At 36.1% G+C, this 18,800-nt stretch overlaps 1 protein-coding gene across 1 annotated transcript in view; it reads left to right on the top strand.

Moving 5' to 3' along the window:
- Positions 1–13,435: 13,435 nt before the first annotated feature.
- The window catches only part of LOC131678782 (ATP-binding cassette sub-family G member 1), a 159,759-nt gene continuing 154,394 nt past the window's right edge, over positions 13,436–18,800 (top strand). Inside the window, exon 1 of the mRNA XM_058959081.1 lies at positions 13,436–13,992. The gene's annotated coding sequence lies outside the window, so the exon portion shown is untranslated. The remainder of the gene's footprint in view (positions 13,993–18,800) is intronic.

Raw genomic sequence — 18,800 nt, 5'->3', positions numbered from 1 at the left:
TTCTCTATGTCGATATTTTTCTCTATCTCGATTATTTCGTAGGTCCCTTCAGATCGCACGTATAAAAACTCCTCTATGTCGATATTTTCTCTATCTCGATATCTCCCTATCTCCCTATCCGATGCCTGCATTATTCTCTCTCTATGTAGATGTGTTTTTTTTTTCTCTCAGGACATCACAAAGCATATACATGATGAAATGAAAATTGGCGATCAGGGCACTAAGTCCTATATCAATATTCAGCATGTAGTGGCAGTAAAGACAGGATTTGGGGTAAAGTGGATATTCAATATGTTTTCCTACGAGACTTTGCAAAACGAATTCATCTTAATTTGCATTTATCGAGGTTTTCTAGAAGTTATGCATTTTTGGGTACAAAATTTTGACTTTAACATACTATGAAAATATTTAAAATGCAGCCATCTGTAGCACGGAAATCATACTTTCGTGATCAAAACAATTTCAATTAGGGGAACATGGGGAGACTTGACCAAGCGCAGAATTCTATTATTGGCTATGACGTGTTCTATTATGTTCTTAAAAAATCTTCAAAAATATTTTTATACTTATTTCGGTCCGTTAAGGTAATTTTAAAAGTTTGGAATGAAAAATTCTTTCCTAATAGAAAAGATTCCGTATTTAATAAATTTGCGTTAAATGAAGTAATTTTTATCAAACTTTGTATGGACATATCTAATCGCCTAATAATCACTTCTAAAGTACTCATACATTATTTTATACTTTATGAACTAGTGAAATGATTTTACATAAATCGGAACATTGAAATAGTTTTTATTAAAATTTGCACGTGATTGAACGCAGTAACTAATGTTGGGGAGACTTGACCAAGATTTTATGGGGGGACATGACCAAGTGGCAATAATCTGAAGAAAGATAAAATTTTTCTGATATTTACTATGCTGTCGTACCTACTGTTAGTGTTAATCATGTCACAAAAAATCCCACATCAAACAACAGTCTATATCTTTTTGTACTAGTAAACAAAGTTAGTAATAATATGGCTGATTTCGTGACGTATTAATATGCAATGTAAGCAGTACAGTTAATCCTTAAAAGGAAATTCATTAAACACAGTCGAAAATTTAAAGGGTATGCCACCCTTTTATATATTTTACTGCTACCTAATGACCTCGACAATATGGAAAAAAGGATTACAGTATTATTTATGTCATTATTTGTTGTTCTGATTTTTCAAAATTCTCTTGGTCAAGTCTCCCCAGGCCTTGGTTAAGTCTCCCCGCAGTGGGGAGACTTGACCAAAAAAAAAACGATCTCAGACAAACTTTTATAACTTTTGAAAAAGTAAACTAAAAATTCTGCAAAAAATCATGAACACGAATAATACCTTTTTACATTATATCTCAATGACTTTGGAAGGATTGAAAACTTTTTTAGAGATTTATGCAGGTTTATCTGAAAACCTGGTCAAGTCTCCCCGTGTTCCCCTATATGTGGGGCAGAAAGATAAACTGCAAATAAGGGATTCCCACTCAAACAGCAAACTTGATGTTTTGCAGTGCGTGTGCACTTTACCTCGTCGTCTACTACCCTACTCCCCCAATACGAGCATCTATATTCATTTCCCGGTATGCATTATGATGTCCTGAAAGAAAATCATTGTGTTCTATATGTCGATCTCTCCCTATGTCGATGGTCCCTTCAATATCGACATAGAGAGAGTTAACTGTATATCTAACGTTTGAAATACGCACACCGAAATTCTACATTTTTTATCTCTAGCCTCCTCTTAAACCAAAAAGTCGTTTGTTTGTCTCCAAGTTCGGAATGTGAACGATGGTGTTCTCCAAATTAAAACGTTAAACCGTCGCAGTACCTCTAAAAATTAAGTAACCTGAGAGCTGGAAACGTTTACTGCGGAAGGAAATACCTACGTCAACATTGCGAGCAGTTGGACCTGAACTAGGCTTACGAGCAGTGGTGAGCATGAATGAATACTAAATTGCGCCAGATGGGTATGCTTTAGAGTAACGCTTATGGTGAGAGTACTGTTTCGAATAACGCCAGTAACGCAGTAAACAAGTGTTATGAAGATTGATATGAACTGATTCGACAAAATAGTTCAGCGAAGCTTGAATTTCGTTTCCTAAAAGCAGGCAGGCTGCAGTCTGTTTTTAGAGTATAAAAAAATTGCAGATACTACTCATTCTCAAAGGTCTTCAACCGATTTGCTGGGATTATACAAAATTCAAATGTTGACTAAGCAATATGCTGTTAGGAGGACCTCGAGAACCTTCAAGTTATGAAGATCGATTAAACGCAATTCACATCATTCCGATCTAGATTAAGTACCGTGCACGTTCATTTATATTCTCCGATACATTTTGAATGCGCAAAAAATTTCAATGTTTGCGTGTATTTATATGTAGAATACCAAACCAGATTTTATCTGTTAAAAATGTAGATTAATTAGGCATATTAACTTTTAAAGGTAGGGTAGGGTAGCTACACTGCATGGGGGTTAAACTTTACCAAGTGCAAACGCCTGTCAGTTCGCGTCTAGGGGTGTTATAGCGTTCTACCCACTGCAGTGGGTGCACTGTTAGTTTGTAGACAACAATGCAACAGATGGTAATGATGATGATGCGAACTAATAACTGCACGCTATCAATTATTTAGTACCGCGCCCGTCAGGGTTACAATGGAAACATCACAGCCGTTATTAATTTGGATTATTTGCAACTCTCTCGAACGGCCACTCGATATATGAATATATCGCCGATAATAATGATAGATTAGTCGCTTTTGTTTGTTCATCGCAATTACTATTATTAGTCATATCTTAATTGTTGTTTCAATATCAGTACTGCCCATGATCGCATATTTGTCCCATTTTCCAAGCGATTTCCAGTCTTTATGGGACGGATTTGCAATCATAGGCGGAGTAGACCTCGACATTTATTCAAAACTTGCCAGTATCATGATTCACTTGAAACGACTACAAACTGTTTTAAATAAATATAGAAGAAATTTTTGTATCTGTGTATCAATCCAAACGAGTGTTGTGTTGTGATTTTATCAAAACAATTTCCATGAGACAATTGGTCGGTGTTAAGTCAGACCGGACTAAGTGACAATGTATTGATTTCGAGAAAAACGAGTTTAAAGTTTGAAACGCATCCTTTACGTTTTAATTGGAAATTAATTATTGCCATAATTATTGCTTCTTGTTACATATTACAAATCTGGCAAAAGTCGAATGTAGCTGAAGAAATGCTTTATTCAGTGCAATCATTATCTCATTTTTTGATGTTTTGCGACATAGATCGGTCTGACTTAACAGCGACCAATTGTACTAAGTGACGTGTTTGCACGTTCTTCTTAGGACTTTAGATACAAAAAGCACCGATCTTCGTGCCGATAATGCCGGAAACGAATGCGGTAGATGAAGATTTTTGACATTATGACTCAGCTTTATATTTGGATATTACGTTCCACGAAACAGTAAAGTTGTGATTATTAGCGGATTCCAAAAGTAGTAGCACAGACAACAGACATTTAGGCTAGAGCAAAACTTATCTAACAAACTGTGTAGTTTCAAATTGATAAACTTTAGAAATCAATGTTTTACTATTGCCATCGATGCAATTATTTACCATAAAGTTGTACTGCATTGCAACAATCCAAGCCCTTGGGGAATGGAAGGGTTCTGGTGGTTCAAACCCCTCCTATGAGAGTTTTGAATTACTTAAAAATTTATTACCTTCCTGATCAAGAATAAAAAAATTATACTGCGAGTCGTTTTGACACACAATGTCATTTGGGTTCGATAATTCTAGAAACAATTATTTGAAGAAACCCTGCGAGGTTGGCTGTACAAGGATGTAAGTAAAGTTGGTCGGCATCGTTGGATCGGTTCACGGTCGATATTAACAATAATTGTGAGTAAATCAGTTACACAGCAAACGTCGGACAGCGAGCTAGCACTAGCGGCCAAGGAGGAAAAATAATGAACGAACAACACGAACTCGAAGAAAATCGGGATATCATTGTCCAGGAAAATTTTAGCGTAGGTGATTTCTACGCAAGAGTGGTTGTGAACCAAATGGCTCACAAAAACGGGCATCGGCATCGGGAGAAATTCCGCCGCCGGGAAACTTTCAGCACACGCTAGTAGATAATTAGAAACTATCGCCAAGAAGAATAAAAAAAACCCAGCGAAGATGGATATAAAAAGATGTAAGTCCTTATGTTCGGCATCTCTGCATCGGTTCACGTTTCTGCACGTGACGATATTTGCAGCTGACCGGAGCAGGTCAGTTTCACGAAGGTTGGACAGCAAGCAAGAAACAGCATAAATGGAAAAAATAACACAAACGAAGGATGAAGATTGGGATGAACAAGAGGTTTAGGTTCAGTCTGTAGGCTTACTGAAAAACATCCACAATAAGAATTCAACACTACTAAGTGCCAGAAGGCCTGTTTGAACAAGGTTCCTTCAAGAGAACGGATATTGTCCTTCAACGTTTCAGGGTTTCTATATCTTCCTTTTATAAGGAACGAAAAAATTCAAAACCTCTTCCTTGAGAATTCTTTGCGCACGGGCCTGCAACAATCGCTGCACCACCTAAAAATGGTTACCAAACGTGTTTCACACATTTTGAATCCAGCCTAAATGTCTGTTGTCTGTGGTAATGAATCTATGACAACAGGTCAAAAGGCAAAAGGTCGAAAGACAAAAGGTCGAAAGATAAAAGGTCAAAAGGACAAAAGGTCGGATAACTTTAAAGTTGAAACCAAATTTTTAAGATCCAATTTTTTTTAAAAATACCCTTCCAGGAACGAATAATTAAATATCATTGCCAAGTATAATAGTATAATAAGTAGGGGAACTCATGTATTTTCTTTGCTGTGACGTGTGCAATGGTGTGCGCATCCGCAAGCCGCTGAACGGCGGTTGATGGAATAGGGGGTCCGAACAGCCCCGTACGCTCATTTCGCACAAAAGTGGTGAGCGTCTCGAAAATATCTGTGTTTTCACCCAAACAAAAATCATTGCATAAAATAGGAGTCTTGAGCTATCCAAAACACTTACCTTTTATTGTGTTATATTTATATTTGTTGCTTTAATCATGGTTTTTTCCATTATAATGATTTTTGTTTTGAGAATGGTAACACAACGAAACACGTTGTATCTCCTTTCTACAAAGAACAAAAAATCAACTTCAGCTCTCGAAATTATTGTTTCAGAATAGCGGTTCCACGAATATGTACGATAGTCAGAAAGTCTTGCTATTTTCTGAGAAATCGAGTGGTCCGAATAACCCCCACTGTCTTAATAGCACCGGGTCCCCCTATAATAGATAAAACTTTAAAGGATTGGTAATGTTCTGTAGCAATCGTAGCACAATTCGAATAGCTTCCAATTCATTAACTCCAGTTCCGTTTTGAAAATATAGGCTGTTCACTTCTTCCTTCTCCTATGCACGGAAAAAAATTGGTCTCAAAATCGTGAATAAAGTGCCATGAATTCTAGAACAATCACGTTTTTACTTTACGAAAACAGGACCATAAACAAAAATCATGGCTTTTATAACTGTGTTCAATTTGTCTTCAATAACGCTTTCATTAGTGCAAATATTGGATATTGTTTTGTGAACTCCAGTCACGGATTCCGCCAAGTTATTTATAATTCGATTCTCAGTACGCGAACCAGTTCACAACTTTATGAACATTATTCATAAAACCAAAGATTGAATCATGATTTTTTCATAGATATAGGAACATTAGTTCACAAAATCAAAATATCGTGGCTATTTTTTCGTGAACTCTTTCACGAAATTCGAAGTTTTATTCATGAAGCCATTAAATTTTTGTGAACTAATTCATGATCCTTAATATATTTGTTACGATTTAATATCTGCGCTCGTGAAATAGTTCACGAAATCATAAAATATTATTCATGTGTTCGTTAACTGGTTCATGATTCCTAACATATTAATCACTATCCAATATCCATGCTCGTGAAATAGTTCACGAAATCATGAAATATTATTCATGTATTCGTGAACTGGTTAATGATACCTAGTATAACAGTCGCAACTTATAATTTGTTTTCGTGAAAAAGTTCGCGAAATCATAAAATATTAGTTGCGTATTCGTGAACTGGATAATGATTCCTAGTACATGATTTACGATCTATCTAGTATCTATTTGCGTACTTGTGATATTTAGAAGATATCCCCAATCATTTACAATTTCATGCAACATGGTAATGAAATTTTTACGTGAACTCTTTCACAAAATCATTTTGCGTGAACTCTTTCACAAAATCATTATTAGGACCTCGAACATTGTTATTCATTTGATAAGGTTCATTATGATGTCTGGACAGAAAACGAAATCTGCACTGAGAATCCCAAATAGTGTGCGTGATATAGTTCACAGAAACAAATATCGTGCAAGAGACGTATGTTAATGATCCAGTTCATATTGTCACTTTATTCCGTATACATAAACCGTTAGTAACCAAAAATAATAGATCACGATAAAGCGAAGAGAATTTACGAATACCATGATAAAACTGCTGATAGCATGAACATTAGTTACATTACTCCTTGAAAGTAAGCTCTAGAATAAAATATCATGATAACATGAACAGAAATTACGAAAATCGTGACTAGGATCCTGAGATCATGAACACAAATCACGCAACTAATGGCAAAAATATCTAAAATCGTGACTAAGATCCTGAATTCATGACCATGAATTGCTCTATTCATGACTAAAATAACGATAACATGAACAGATGTTACAAAAATCGCGACTAAGATACTGAAATCATGAACACATCACACAATTCGTGACAAAAATATTTAAAATCGTAACAAAGATCCTGAAATCATGAACATGAATCACTCTGCTCATGACTAAAATATCACGATAACGTGAATAGAAATTACGAACATCGCGACTCTTGAAATCATGAACAACGTTTGACTGTCGACTGTGTATTCCCAAATCATGAACAAGAATCACGACAAAAACTAAACATGTTCAAGGAACAACAGTATCAACTCAACTAAACATTCTAATGTGACGCCATGTATATATTCGGGGCGAACTGGTTTATAGAAAACACAAATAGTTTCATGAATACGAGGTTTATTATCCACAATTTCAGGAACTTGGTCACGGTTTTCGTAAACCGTTCAGTTCACGAAATCGTGACCTTTTGTTCAAGAATTTTTTTCCCGTGTGATGAATGCAGGGTTGTTAATACGATACATTTTTCACGATAATTTATCGGCGTTACTCGTTAACGATAATGTATCGTCATCGGAAACTCCGTTAACGATAATGTATCGTCGCCTTCATCGTCATCGTCGATAATTGTATCGTCGTTTTCATCGTCATCGTCGGTTCATCGGTTATCGCGATACATTTTGCGTTACTTTTCCATTTATTGGAGTTGAAGTTGATCCGGTTAATTTTCAATTGTTTAGAAATAAATACCTATTGAAGGACATGTTGTTGGCAGTTGAAAATCAATAGTTTTGGACATTTTCTATGCACAGGGGGGTCCAACGATGCGTCAAAATGAAATAATTTAAACTTTTCGGGAAAGTGTATTATATTGAAGGGAAAGTTGTTGGCAATTGGAAATCAATAATTTTGGACATTTCAATACGCAGAAGGGTCCGACGATGTGTCAAAATTGAATTTTTCAACTTTTCGAGTAAGTTTGTGCACAGAAGAGTCCCAGGTGCACAGTGTTTCCAAGCGGCAAAAAGGTGATCAAAATTGTTTTGACCATGAAGAAAACAAATTTTGAGCTATTGTGTAATTAGTAATTTATAGCACGCAAAATTGTAGTGTATTGAAAAAAAACTTCTAAACCACTATTATTAGGCCATTTACAAATTACACTATACATTTTAGTGGTGTGGTGATTAACAGATTTTATTATAATTTTAATTTAAACTAGAAGATTCCGGATTTAAAAAAAGATAATAAATACACATTTCCAATGTTTGATTACATTTTCTAGTTAGGAAACTTTTAGCCCCCTCCTCCGTTTCTTCTCTACACTATGTAACAAGATGCTTCATTGTTCCTTCTTTTACCCTTAAATATGTAGTGTAATTTATGAACGGCCTCATAATAGAGTTTTAGTCGGTTTTTTGAATACAGTGAAGACCCGTTTTTATCAGCCCCTTGGCGAATTTTAGGCTGATAAAACGATGACATTGGCAAAATCGACACATATTTTTTCTGGTTCTGAAGAGACGAAGTCGAAACGCAAACACCTGGACTAACATATTTTTTCTTTCTTTTTAATAAATCGGAGCGGTTAAAATATTCTTTTTTAGTCCCTCGACAAAGCCTCATAACCCGTTCTGATCATTTAGTAAAAATTTTCCTTAAGGAGGTCTTACAGTACAGTATTATTATTTTTGTATATTTTGCATCTCTAAGATAAGAAAAATATGCTAAAGAAGGAATTTACTCGAATTTGACTTGAACGTAGGTTGGAGCCCACCAAACGATTTTGATAGTGTTTGTTTTGCTTTTTGGACACAACATTCGATAACTTCTACGTTGTAAGATATACAAATAAACTTACATTATTACAATTCTGTATTTTCTTATGCTGAACAAAATCTTGGAACATTTTGAAATTCTACAAAATTATCAGGAAAAGTATTTTTAAAAAAGCAATTTTCAGGGGTATATAAAAGAAATCTCCACAAATGTAATTTAAAATCGACAGATAGACACATAGTCTCTTCAGCGAAGTTAATACTTAAGATATTCTCAACAACTTTGCCAAAGAAAGTTTTTTTTTATTTTCATAAATGACCAAACAAACACTTGCTGCTCAGCTTTAGAGGGATTAATCACCCAACTAATACTTTTTAAATGAAATAAAATATAAATAAACTTTGCTGAAGACACTATAGCTAAAAAATGTTTTTCGTGGTTCAAAGAATTTATTTCACCTTTTTGCCACTTTGGAAACACTGTGCACTGGTGGATCCTCCTGTGAATTGAAAATGTCCAAAACTATCGATTTTCAACTGCCAGCAACCTGCCATTCAATATAAAAAGTTCGCGAAAAGTTGAAAAAATTTGTATTTTGACGGTACATTGAAAATGCCTAAAACTATTGATTTTCACTTACTTACTTCTTCAATATAATAAACTTTCCCTAAAAGTTGAAAAATCCATTTTGACACATCGTCGAACCCCCTGTGTATTGAAAATGTCCAAAACTATTGATTGTCAACTGCCAATAACTTTCCCTTCAATATAAAACTCTCCTGAAAAGTTGACAAAAAATTCCATTTTGACTCATCGTCGGACCCCCCTGTGCATAGAAAATGTCCAAAACTATTGATTTTCAACTGCCAACAACATGTCTTCCAATAGTTATTTATTTCAAAACAATTGAAAGTTGACCGCATCAACTTCAACTCCAATAAACGGGAAAGTAACGCAAAATGTATCGCGATAACCGCCGATGAATTATCGACGATGACGATGAATCCGACGATAAATTATCGTTAACGGAGTTTCCGATGACGTTGACGGGTGGTTAACGTTATCGACGATGACGATTAATTATCGATTAACAACCCTGGATGAATGAATACCAGGCGGCTAGAACAAATGTTCTCCTTGCGTATAAGCCAAACGACGTTTTCTCTTTTCTATTGCTCGGACTTTGGACCTACAGGCGATACAAAGTGCGCCGTTGCAGCAAAAAGCCGGACAAAGTCGCGCCGCCACGTGCACAAGGCGGCATCGCTAAACGACATCAACCGGATCGGTAGCATCCGTATTTTGTTTCTGGTACGTCAAGCTAGAACCTAAACAACAATCCAAGCTAGGACCTCAACAACAACTTTGGCCCTAGGCATTCGTTCGTGCATTATTTTTGGACGTGCTAGGGTCCTACACCGGCAAAAAAGTCGGAAAGGAATGTTTGAAGAAGAAATATGTTAGTTTTGTGGAATAAGCGTTAAAATTAGATTGTGTGCCCCATAATCTAATTTTTAGGTGTTTTGAGTGAGATTTGTTGTTTCCAATGTACTGTGGGTAGGACTGCTCGGGAAAACAGTCCCCACTCTGATTTCGGAAGCTGCCTTATTAATGGCAGTTATTAGGGACTTTTCCACTAATGATAACCAGGAGTTGGTAGTTTAGCCGCGATTTTTGATAATTGTTTGGAATCGTCCCGCGAGACGGGGTACCCTTCAGCTTTTGAGTCTGCCGTTTTGTTTCCTCCCAAATTTAGTAAAACTAACCCGCCCTGGGTTTGGTTGGCCAACATTGTACGTAACAAGTGGTCCTCATAAGAGGTGGCGCTTAAACCGCTTGTTCAATGATCCCGGAAACGCCAAAGTAAACAGATCCGTAGCTACATCTTGCAGAATACAATTCAAACTAAGTGAATTTGTATTTTTGAAAATATCATTTAATCTTAGAAAATTATTTTATAATATAGTTATAATTATGTTTCTCTACATATTATAGTGATACAAAAAAAAGTTTAGCAATATTATATACATAGTATTACAAATGTCGCATACCAATCACAGTTAGTTCATAATGCTAAAAGCAGAAGAGTAAAATAATTAAATAAATCGCTCAGTAAAACCTAAACTAATTTATCGATTATGGTTGAGTAAGCCGGGCAAACGAGTGGATCACAGGTTTGCTTGCGAGGGGCCGCCACTTCCGACGATTTGCGCCGTTTCGGTTCCTTAGCCTCGGTTATGCGGTTAAATCGCATAACGTTGGCTATGCGTTCAATTTTAAAGCAGTTCCGTCCTAGCATCATCGAACGTATTTTGTGTCATTTTACATTCGAAAAAAATTAGACTATTGAATATTTCAGTACTACTTTCTGTATAATTGATTGCGACAGGCGATCCAAATATGATGTGTTGTACCCCAAAACGCAAATCATCACAGAGGAAGAAATATGATTGGCAGATCATTCATCATATGAATAACAGCTCATGTTACGAAGAAGGAAAACGCCAATAAAAATTCAAATTGTATTTTATAATTTAAAAAATTTTATGGTAAAATTCAAGTTCATGGTAGAATTCATTATTTATTTAACTTTAACATATAAGTTAAAATCAGCTTTCAGTAATTTCAAGAACATTGCTTTATTCAGATTATTTTTAAATATAAAATTTGCCAATTGTTCTACGCCAAAATCAGCGCAGGTTTCAAAGTTGAGGAAATACTACCCGAAGAAAGAACAATTAGAATAAGCTGCGTATGAAACAGATGAAACAGACGGCAACAAAGCAGTTATCACATATTTCCAATCTAGTTCAAAGACCCGAAATCACCATGAAAACAGAACAACACAGAGTCAATAGTAGTCAGAGAAGGCAAAAATAAAAAGAAGTATTCTACTACATTTAAACACTAGACAGTAACGAATTGAGCAAATAAAAATATGGAGTTATTAATCAAATGCAATTTAAAAACAAATGACAGTAAAAAACAGTAATTGATCGTCTTGGTTGTTTGCCTTCAGTTATGCTTCTAATCAAAAATCTATGTTAAGAAAAATTGCGATGGAATAAGAAACCGTGCGAAAATTCTTATTGTCACTTACGTTTAATGGCTTTTAATATTGTATCCTTTCGACGTTTTGTCCCTTTCGACGTTTTAACTCCTTCAACCTTTTGTCCATTTCGAACTTTTATCCGTTCGACCTTTTGTCTCTTCGACCTTTTGTCTCTTTCGACCTTTCGTCCATTCGACCTATTGTCCTTTGCGACCTTTTGTCCTTTCGACTAGGGTTACTAGTACCGACACTTTTTGGCGAGAACCGGTTCTACGGTACTGAAGCCCTCAGTACCATTAGTACCAGTAAAATACCGGTATAGGAATATTTTTGTTAAAAAAACTAAAAACGCCAGAGCGAAATAAAACGATAAAATATATACATTTATTGATAATCCTTCACATGCTCCAGTATACCTTCTAATATTTCCAGAGTAGAAGTAAAAAAATACTCTGTTATAGCTATCAGTAAAACAAGACAATTCCTACTGATTTGTTGCTTATCCACTACACAGTACAGTTTAGTTCATCCGGTTGAGCAGTGACGACAGAAAATTACAGAAGCGGCACGTACCTCTGCTACGAGAATTCCATTCCTGCTGAATTTAAGCAAATTCGTATTAGACCAAATATGGGCTTGGTGGAACAGTTCCTAAAAGTGAAAACGGCGATAATCCTCGCGGAAGTGGCTACACCGTAGGGGTAATATGGTAGTGATAACATTCAGAAGTTTAATCTAGGCTGCCAACATCATTGTGAAGTACTTCATGCATCACATCAATCGAATACAACAACGTTTGATCCAAGATTTCGGTGTACGTTGATGATGATGATGGATTCAAGGTACGTCAATTTGCAACGTGCATTTCCTTAAGGGGGGCAAGGGTTTCAGCGTAAAAAAAACATTTATTTTTGGAATTATTTTAGAACTTTGCGTTAAGCAAATTAGTAAAACTTTTGTACATTATAGTGTAATATTTTGTATTTTTTTCTATGCTAAATACCAACAAACGAGTCGGTGGCGAAGCTATTTGTAGAACATCTCTGGAAAAAAACACGATTTGCGGTGTTAACTGCCATTCAAAAACTACTTAACCGATTTCTATCAATCTTTGTATTTTCGGGATAATTTTTCAATAAGGGGTTTTTTACTCATTTGAAATAAAAATTGTTATTTTTCACGAAAATTCTGACTTTTTATGAGTGAAGACAAAAGGGCAGTGCTAACAACGGTCGCTAATTGGTCGACCAATCATGGATCAGATAATTACAGCTTACTTCCGTTATTTTTAGTAATTGTACATGCTACGGAATTGGATACAAAATTGTTGCACATATTTTCAGTGAGATATTCACGTTCAAAAACTCGGGTAAAATTCAGGCAGAAAATTTTGAACCCCTATATTGAAACGTTAGAAGAATTCTACTTAAAAAAATAAATATATCGGCTGTGGCAATTATTCTCTAGAAGAAATGCAACAAATAATTCTGGTTTTACATGCACCTCACCATCAATCATCATTCGGACATTTTCTCACAAAGCGCTCCGATTGTTGGTTGCGGTTGTAGGACATGATGATCGCAGTATGCAGCGACTAGCTAGCCGGCATAATGCGATGTTATCGCAGTTACGGGAATGACGTAGCTTCGGCCAGGATGAACCTATAAACAAACAGCTGTCGGTTCGGCGAACGTATAGTGATGATTCTATACATATGTGTATGACAGCGTGGGTAACCGAGCGGCTACCATGTCCGTTCGATGAATATTTGTAGTTAGTCGGCCGTCTCAATGTTCATTCTATATTTACGTACGTACCGATGCGATGGGTGGTGTAGCACCAACGATCGCCGCCGATGGCAGCATTTGCTCGTTCAGTAGTGGTTTTGCCGTGGTTCCTGTCGCACGGTTTTTTTTGGCTGCGCTTGCGTTCCCATTCTTACCGCGTTCGGTTTCAGTTGTTTTGATAGTGTTGTTTTGTAGGTAGGTACTACACCTTCCCGGTTTGATTGTTTATTTTTGTGCCCGGTTTGCATACGACGCAAAGATCATCCCGTGTCAATGAATGTGCATTTGGTAAATGGCTGGTCGGTTTTAGATTGAAGTGTACTTTATCGGAGCTTCTACTTACTGTGCCACGACGATTACTTGTGAAAGTTGGTGATTATTTGGTAGTAACTGTGCAGAAGAACTCGGTGGTGAAAGAGTGCAGTCTGTGTAAGATTCCGTTGTTCTGTAGTTGTAGAGAGAAAGCGAAACTAAAAACAGTCGAGTGTATCGGACGTGCAATCAGCAAAACGGTACACAAACGTGCGCTTCAGTAGCTAAACAAAGGTTGTAAACATCGATTGCCGCGTTGTTGAGAACTTAACATCTTGTCACCTGAGGCGCGACTTATTTGTTGAGCTGTTGTAAAAAGTAAGTAAATAATTAATTATTTCTAGATTTGATTATCCTAACAAAGTTAATAACATTTTCAGGGATGTTTGAGAATTGTCTGTGCAGGAATTAATTCTGAACAACAATTAAGACGGTTATAATTATAAGAAATTATGTCACATCTACCTTTTTCAATCAAACCTAAGTTTGATTGTACAATTCATATTATTGATTTGCGTTACTATAATACACACTTGTTATTATGTTAACAAAAATATGCAGATACTGATGAACATGGTATGAAGGACATCATTTAGGTTTGTCTAGGAGATGTTTGGAATTTTAGTTGTTGATTTGTGAAAAAAATTGCACTAAAGCGAGAGGATGATTAGGATCCTTTCCAAACTTTTTGAAAAAGTTCATGCGCTTATTTTTCCGTCTGAATGTGGATTAAATGGAATTTGCATTAATCACTTAAGTGATTTACCTGTAAAATTAGGTTGGATTTCAAACTGTAATACTGGAAAATTTGAATTGATAATGAAGACCTATTTTTATCAACTCCTTGATGTATTTTACACTGATTCGATAAGGATAATTACAAAATCGGGACATATTTTTTTTCTTTCTTTCTTTTCTGATTATTTGGTATAAATTTCCCATAAGGGGGTCATCCAACGCAAAATTTAAGGAAAAGGAATATTTTTGCATACTTCGCATATTTAAGATTAGAAAAAAATATACTTAAGAAGGAATTTACTCCAACGGAACTTGGTTCGTCTGCTAGAGCCCTTGAAATGGATTTTTTTATGAGACTGACAAAATTGGGGGTAGAAAAAATAGGTGGGCATCAGGTAAAATCAGGTCCTCACTATATTCGAATAACTCTCATATTTTCTATTCCTCGATACTCGAGATATGACTTAGAAAATGCACAATATCGCAGACGATCCTATTCATGATTTTATCAATAATTTTCCCAGGATTACAATTTTATTGACGGGTTGTTTGGGAGATTCTAGGAACCTGATGTTTGGAATTGTTCTTCATCAGAAAATTGTATGTATAAGATCCAACAGTCCATTTTAGTTTTATATACTGGTTTAGTTATATGTTCAAATATTTGTTTATTTTCTAGATAAATCACAACACAATACAATACGAAACGTGAAATTAGCTTGTAATTTTATTATGTTTTACTGGTACAAAAAATTCGTGTTATTTACGTCTTCGCAGATACACAAATTCGAACAAAAACTCCGACGAGTCGAATTATTGCAGTCTAGTGATAACTGACATTAAGAATTTAAGCTCCGTAAATCGTTAAATAATATTGCTGTTTACTTCCTCAGCCGACCGAGAACAATGTGATTACATAATTTCGTTATCGTGGAAGAATGTTCAGATGCATCATTTGCTTCCAGTGAAACCAGACTTAACACCTACTCACTATTCAGATGGTACTTATAGTAATACCATTGATTGTTTATTAAGTACCCCATCAACACGTTTTTAATAGTGTTTTAAGTTGTGATGATCTGATCTCCAACGGTGACCCTGGGCAATATTCTTGACAAGTCTGAAGCACCTGTTATTCACAAATGTTATTATGAAATGAAGATTAAAATACTTGAAACTGATTTAGTACAAACAGTAAATTCCAAAAATTGTGAAGCTTCTGTTGTCCGTAAACAGAGTAAAATGGAACAAACACAGGGCGCATCATTTTCGCTCCAAACCGAAATCAATTGTCTTTCAACTTAAATGGTCAATTATTATTATTGTGTGCATTGCCAGTCGAATGAGGCCAATCGTTTTGATCTCTTGGCACTACGGAGAATGGGCTGGAAAGCGAACCAGAATGCATCCTACGTAGGACATATAACATACCACGTATGCTCGATCGTCATTTGTTTTTGTTTGTTTGCAAACCCGGACAAGGAACGGGTCAATTTAAAAATATTCTTCAAAGTTGCATCCAATAAAAAATACTTTTGAAATAAATCAAATTTGATAAATCTAAGACGATCTCTTAGGTAGGATGACCATATCAGACGAGTAAAAAACCAGGACAGTCGAAAGGGTACTACTTCCCCCCGTTACCTCTCAATCGACATTGCCTTTTCCGCATGTTTTCGGCAGTTAAAAAGTTTTGGGAGTCTGGCAAGAGGAGCTCAAGCTTCAAGAACTTTTTCGCATTTACACAAAGGCAGCCCTTGCTACACCACCATCAGCAAACGTTTCATGCTGAGATGGTCTGTGCAGGACCGGCGAGGAGTTTTCAGTACTAAAAATACGGCATTGACGTAAATCAGAAACACCAGCGATCCCAAGTAGCTTCCCTACGCTATGCTTGGTAATCTCCAATGACAACCATTATCTCTCGATTTGAGAGCTGCAAAACCTACCGTAGTTACCAAAAAATTCTCCGTTTAATCGATTGTTATATGAAAAACTGGCGGATAGCTTGGTGTAGGGGAACATGGGGAGATTTGACCAGGTTTTCAGCTAAAACTGCATAAATCTCTAAGAAAGCCTTCAATCCCCCAAAAATCATTCAGATATAATGCACAAAGTTATTGCGCGTCTTCATGATTTTTTGCATTTAATTTTTGAAAAGTTACAAAAGTTTTTCTGTGATCGTTTTTTCTGGTCTGGTTCCCATTGCGGGGAGACTTGACCAAGGCGGGGGGAGACTTGACCAAGAGAATTTTGAAAAATCATAACAAAAAATAATGACATAAAACATACTGTAATTATTTTTTTCCCTATTGTCGAGATCCTTAGGTAGCAGTAAAACATATGAAAGGGTTGCATTTGATAAATTTTGATTTTTTTAAATGCATTTCTTTTTAAGGATTAACTGTACTGCTTGCATTGCATGTTCACACGTCACGAAATCAGTCCTACTGTTGCTAACTTTGTTTACAAATTTTAAAATTTAAAGACTTATGTTTGGGGTGGGATTTTTTTATGGCGTGATTAACATTTACAGTAGATACCAAAGCATAATAAACTTTCTATCTTCCTTCAGCTGATCGCCACTTGGTCAAGTCTCCCCATAAAATCTTGGTCAAGTCTCCCCAACATTAGTTATTGCGTTCAATTTCATGCGAATTATAGTAATAACTATTCCAATGTTCCAGTTTATGTAAAATCATTTCACTGCTTCACAAGGATTAAGATGGTATATTAGTCCTTTAATAGTAATTAGTAGTCGAGTAGATATGTCCATACAAAGTTTGATAAAAAATTACATCATTTAATGCAAATTTATTAATCACGTAATATTTTCTGCAAGGAAAGGATTTTTACTCCAAACTTTCAAAATTACCTTAAGTGATCGAAACAAGTATAAAAAGATTTTTGAAAAAAAATTAAGAATCGAATAGAAGACGCCATAGCCGAAAATAGAATTTTGCGCTTGATCAAGTCTCCCCATGTTCCCCTAAATAATATCAGTTTGAGCCTGAGCTTGAAAAAATTGACATCCCTGCGTAAACATGAAAGAAAACAAAATTCAATTCATGCCCGTCGCGATGAATGAAATGTTTCGTTCGTTTCCCTCGTCATTCGTTCTCCCGACACAGCGCATTCAGGTTCGAACATGTTCGGTTTCAGAAGCAAACTGAATTTTGTTTCCATTCTACCTATGAGAGGGATTATTGAGTAAAAGTGCACCAGATATAGATTATGCAGTTCACCTATGCTCGAAATTGAGAAGATGCCAGCTTCTGCCTTCAAACTGTCCACATAAAAGCAAATAAATTCTTTGGTTGGTGAAGGAAATTTCCATTGCACATTCTGCATGAATTTTTAGTCAGTTGGGAAGTGAATGATTGAGGGAGGCGGTGAATCTGAATTTTGGTTTCGGTAAATACAAGCAGAAATAAGTAAGTGACTTTGAAATTTCGCAGCACTGGTTTGAGCGCGACATTCCACACTCCCTGTTATGTAGGATGCTAGACTTGGCGGTTAGTCGCTGTTCAGCGTCCAGGCGTGAAGGCATGTTAATCGTCCATTAGCTATTTCATTTATTTGACACGCCTCAATCTACTTTAGCCTTGGATCTTTTAATATTATTAATGTGTAAATAGAAATAAATAAATCGAATTTTGTTGTATATCCATCGGATCTTGTGTACGCGATTTGTTACTTTGCGAAAATATCTCTTTTCCTGTTTTGTTTTTTCCTCTTTACTTCATTGTCTCTTGTTGTTTGTGGATCACTTAGTCCGCTTTCTCTCGGTTTATCGTTTTCGTTCACGCTATCCTCGCCTGTTGATGTTGTATGGACTTTCACGATTACCTGGTTTGAGTTGTTTGTGGGGCCTACGGGTCACGATCGCGTATCCGTGTTCTTTGCAATTTACTTAATTATCGGTGGTGCTGGCAGTTGATTGGGAAATAGTAGGCGCATCACAATGATCCTTCACGCTTTGCGTAGGTTCTGTTGTTCCAGTATTCCTTGGTTCCTGAGCTGTAACTCCTGTGGTTTGTGATTTAGTTGATGTTGATGAAGGGCTGTGTGATTGGTATGCTTGCAGTTGATATTGCTTCGTTAGAGGTTTGTGTATATGGTTTCTCGTAGTGTGTCTTCTTGTGTAACAACGTAAGGCACGCAGGGGTCTGTCTTTCATATGTGCACAGCGTGATTTGAGATTTGGTCACGCGTTTTGCTTTGAATTGAAAATTCAGATATGAAGGAATAGGTTCCGTCATTCGTATTCTCACGAAACAAACACCGTTGGAAATACCTAGAAAAATTTTCTCCAGGTTTCAAACGTTAAGGATTCCACCGTTACGTATGCCGACATGAGGGTTGTAATAAATTTATTAATAGTATCC

The sequence above is a fragment of the Topomyia yanbarensis genome, chromosome 2 (genome assembly GCF_030247195.1).
Source record: "Topomyia yanbarensis strain Yona2022 chromosome 2, ASM3024719v1, whole genome shotgun sequence".
NCBI classification, from domain to species: domain Eukaryota; kingdom Metazoa; phylum Arthropoda; class Insecta; order Diptera; family Culicidae; genus Topomyia; species Topomyia yanbarensis.
Note: the sequence above shows the minus strand (reverse complement) of the source record. Positions and strands in the feature narration are given on the sequence as shown.